This window comes from Phalaenopsis equestris, unplaced genomic scaffold (genome assembly GCF_001263595.1).
Source record: "Phalaenopsis equestris unplaced genomic scaffold, ASM126359v1 Scaffold001309, whole genome shotgun sequence".
In the NCBI taxonomy this organism is placed as follows: Eukaryota; Viridiplantae; Streptophyta; class Magnoliopsida; order Asparagales; family Orchidaceae; genus Phalaenopsis; species Phalaenopsis equestris.
The window spans coordinates 82330-87636 of NW_018165748.1; positions in this window are offsets into that span (position 1 = coordinate 82330).

Consider the following 5307-nt stretch of genomic DNA (forward strand, 5'->3'; position numbering starts at 1 on the left):
AATAAACTAAAATAAAAGAGAGAAAAATGAACGAAAACAGCGTCGAGGTCTTTCGTCTGGCACCACGTAAATCCTCACATTATCTTTTAGGACTTTCTACGATTTTATATCGTACGATATAAGTCCTAAACTTTTTAGGATTTCGAGGTCGTCGTTCAGTACGACAAGTACGACATAAATCCTCACAAAATCCTCACATTTTCTTTGGCTATTTGCATTTGACATGCAGACATAAGCCCAAAATATTTAAATAACTTGCAGGACTGAAATATCATATAATTTCCTTTTCGAAGATGTAAAGCCAAATCATATGTTAGTTTGAGATGTCACTGAATCTTATTCGACATCTTCGATATCTCCTACTTTTCACTCATTTGGATTCCAGAAATAACTGTTTCTATTTGAACCTATCCCATTTAACTTTTCCTATGAACAATCGTGGAAACCTGAACATTGAATTCTTGAAGACAAAACTTCTAATCATTATCTAGAGTTTTCTCAAATGACTCAAATCATTTGAGATGTAATTAACTATAGGGGCTTGCCTCTATAGGGAATTAAGAACCCAGATTAATCTAAACCCTACCTAATCTGTGTATTAGATAGGGGAACTTGTCGGCCATAAATTCGCAGAAATAGAGTCATAAACTTTTAAGTTTAGATAGTCAAGCCTACTAATAAGTGATACGATCATCCTTCGAGATGATATATCATTTATTGTCGGCCATTTTTTTTTTTTGTCGGCCATTTTTTTTTAAAATTATATTTTAAAATTTAAATTTAGTATAATATATAATGTAATTTTAATTTTGTGAAAATGGTATCCTTTATTTTTGAAAAAAAAGATGAGACCAGATATACCTCATATATATAATAGTTTAAATGGTTGAGCAATATACTATAAATGATATATCATCTTGAAGGATGAACGTATCACTTATTAGTAGGCTTAACTATCTAAACTTAAAAGTTTATGACTCTATTTTGGTCTGCGAAATTTATAGCCGACAAATTCCCCTATCTAATACACAGCTTAGATAGGGTTTAGATTAATCTGAGTTCTTAAATTCCCTATAGAAGCAAGCCTTTATAGTTAATTACATCTTAGACAACCAAAGTCACCTAAGAAAACTCTCGATAATGATCAGAGGTTTTGCCTTCAAGAATTCAATGTTCAAGTTTCCACGATTGTTCATAGGAAAATTCAAATGAGATAAGTTCAAATAGGAACAGTTATTTTCAGAATCCAAAGGAATGAAGAGTAAGAGATGTCGAAGATATTGAAGGATATTCAGTGACATCTCAAACTAACCTATGATTTGACTTTACGTCTTTGAAAGGGAAATTATGTGATATTTCAGTCTTATAAGTTATTTAGATATTCGGGGCTTATATCTTGCATGTCATATGCAAATAGCCCGAGGAAATGCGAGGATTTATGTCGTACCAAACGATGACCTCGGAAGACTAACAAGTTTAGGACTTATATCGTACGATATGAAATCGTAGAAAGTCCTAACAGATAGTGTGAGGATTTATGTCATCCCAGACAAACAACCTCAGCGTCCTATAGGTATATTATTTAAATCTATCGAAGCTCGGTTGAAGTTTCTTCCGCTGTCTCTCTGTTGTCGCCTCGACCGCCATCTGAAGATGAATTATCATTTGCTCCAGATTTGTCGTCTCGATCACTGTCCGTGGACGAATTACCGATTGACAATGTCATTTTCTTGACCCTAGAAGAAGGGAGGAATAAGAGAGAAAACTACGCATTGAAAGGCCTATCCTAGGAGATTGTGTAAACATACTAGAAGAACTTGTATTAAAAAAATGAATGTATGTGAATGTCTATAGGACAATATAGTACTAAAAAGAAACAACTATGTAGTGACGTACTGTAACAGGAAAAGACTGAAGGAAAAATATGGAAATGAAACAACATAAAGAAAGAAAAGACTAAAAAATGTGTACTAAAGGAACAAAAATTGAAGCAACTAAGTGTACCTAATTAGTTTTGGCGATGCTACAAAAAAACATATTACAATTGCATAATATAAAAGGGTTAGACAAATATTTGCAAGTGGTAAAAGAAAGGTTAAGTGATGAGCATATGAAAATTTAAAGTAGAGTATTAGCTTTTAATTTGAGTTTAGGCTCAAACTAGACCTCTTTTTCTCTTTATATCGATCCCACAGACAACTTATATATCAAAGTCAACCTATCAACATCAACTAGAGGTCACCAAGGAATCACTCATATAATCAAGCAGCCCTAAACCCTCTAGTTTAAAAGGTGTGTGAACGGAGTAGTATCTGAACTCCTCAAAGTGTAGTGCACCTATATGTGAAATATAGTTCCTGAACTCATCAAAGTGTAGTGCACCTATATGTGATATGTAGTATCTGTTTCTTATGAAAGCAAAGTGTAGTGCAAAGTGTAGTGCACCTATATGTGATATGTAGTATCTGTTTCTTATGAAAGTGTAATTTCTGTGTAAAACTCGCAGTATCTGTTCTTTCTTAAGTATAGTATTTGTGGAGTGTTTGTAGTATCTGTTCTTTTCTGGCTACCAATTCTCAAACCTTTTGAAAAAAAAGGTTAGAGCTGTTGACGATCAAGGGGTGAAAGGGCATCACACTAATTGAATATTAACTTTTTACTTTCAGCTATAAGAAGAGCTGATCAATGGTTCTCTTGCTTCATTGCCTGTTAGACCTCATCTCGATCTAATAGGCCACCTCAATATTTCATATGCTCATCCAACAAAATTTTATATATTTCATATCAAGGAAATGAGAGAAGTAATCATTTAAGCTTTTCTATAACATCTACTTCTCACCCTCGAGTTCAAACTTTAAGCATATACATATCACTATTGTAACCTCGTGAACTTTCCAGAAAGAAATGTGCTTTCATTCTTGTATTATCAAATTCAAATCCACATAATTAATATAAGTCGAAAGCCAATTCCAGCAACCTCCAAGGATTAAATAAACATTCCTTCAAGATTTCAACTCATGGGTTTCTTGGCAATTCAACTTTAACATTTGGTAAAGATCATTATTAACTTGGTCCATCACAAGGAATTCAATTCGTATGGTTTAAAATAATTCCATCCAATAATCAAGTCAATTCATATTATAAAAGAAGCAGCAGTTGTTGGTCGGCCCCGAGTAGATAAAAAAAAAATTTCAAAGTGCATAATTCATTAAAATGACTAGCAGTGAGTCTAAAAAAAAAGTGAGCAGGTAAAAGAATGATTGCTAATACGAGTTTTCAAATGCTAACAAAAGTATAAATGCCATAAATTCCTCACGCTTCTATGTACAATTGTGAAGAAATAGTGTCAGATTTACATGCATATCACATTGGCTTTTATGTATTTACATATTTAACACTTTAACTCTTTTTTTTTTTTTGAAAATAACTTTGAAATATCTCTCTATATATCTGTACATCATATGAGAACATAAGGAAAGTAAAACAATTCACTCATGCTTGCCCAGAAGATATAAAATATTGCAAATAAAATTTGAATCAATTTAATTTGATAATCCGCCAGCTAAATGTAAGCACAATTGACTTGATTTTCAAAGCAATACTGAGATTTTAATTTGTAATATCGAATGAGGGAGGGTATATGAAAAGAAAGTCTAAATACATAGAAAATATGCCATTGTAAAAGAAAAGGTGAACAAACCCAAAGCACTAATATGAATATATATAAGGATTATACTTATTACGACATGAACATTGTCGACAGTAAAGGAGTTGGAGGAGTTGCCCGTAAGAAGCTGTCGGTCGCCGGAATCAAAATTCCGTTGCCCGCTTTAGAATGACTTTTAATTTATATATATATATATATATATAAGTTTTGGTGTTCTACCTCAAATCCTGTATCTATCCCGAGGGATAAACATAAGACTTGAGGATGAGACTCGATCAAATAAACTAAGAAATATATGACATCTGTTTTGTCTGCAAAAACTATTTTATTTGCCGGCAAGTTTCCCTATTTAATATAAAGAATTAAATAGGGTTTATATTAGGCTTGGTTGAGAATGGTTCAGAAAATTTTCCTATAAGGGCAATCCCCTATAGTTAATTACATCTTAAATGACCGTAGTCACTTAAGAAAACTCTCGATAAAAATAGGGAATACTATCTTTAAAGAGGTCAAAAGGACAGGTCTTTTCAACGAAATCAGATGAAAGTGTGTCAAATGGGAAATGCTCAAATTCAGAACATTCTTGAGGAATCCAAATGAAGGAGAACTAGGGGAGGTCATAGATCCGGAGGCGAACCTCGGTGGCTTCCGAGTCTATCTTATGGTTTGGCTTCAGTTTCAAGGAGAAATTATTCAAGTGTTTCATCCTGCCTATTTTATTTAACTAGGGCTTACATTTGCGTGACACGATCATACAGATTTCCTAGAAGATATGAGGGATTACGTCGTATCGGCCGACAACTTCGAAACCTAGAACGAGTTAGGGCTTAAATTGCATAGTCTGGCTGTGCAAAGGCCTAAAAAATAAAGCCTTTGAACCTAACTGAGAGATTCCCAGCTTTTGAAGATGTAAATGACATGACCATTATATTAGATCAATCATCTCAAAATTCACAGCCAGTTCAACCTTTAATTCAGTTCAACCCTTAATTCTTGATAAGACTCTCGTGATCCTGCGCAGAAACAAGAAATTGGAGATGGAGGTACAAAATGTCATGAATGCAATTAATAATATCTCTGATTTCTTCGATCATTTAGACTGAAGGATTAAAGAACATTTCGATCATTCAGGGCGTTTACAAGATAGTTTGATACGACTAATGAGGAGGATGAAATTAATTGAGGAGGATTTTACTGAAGAATTTCCATTTCGACCCTTCTACAACCTTTTCGTCCATGTGCAATCAATGGGTGATCTCAGAGGAGAAACGAGCACAGAATCTGACGAGTAGTAGATCTCATATGTTACATTTATGTTTGTGTGTTTAGATTTGAACTTTATATTTGCTTTGCTTTAGAATTATGCTTAAAGATCTCTGTTGAGACTAAGCATAGGATGTTTTGTTTTCAGCATTTTGAGTGTTGTGGCTTGGATTGCGACGTTGAATTAATGTATTGAGGTTGAGAAAATACCTAATTTAGGTGTGTTATGTAACGTTTATTGTATCTCTTGGAATTTATATATATATGTGATTTTTTGGGTTGTGAAAGTTTGTGTGTGTTAAGTACATCATTTATCTATTTAAAATTATTTTATAAAGATTAAACGGATGTCGTTTAGGCTTAGAATTGATCAAAAT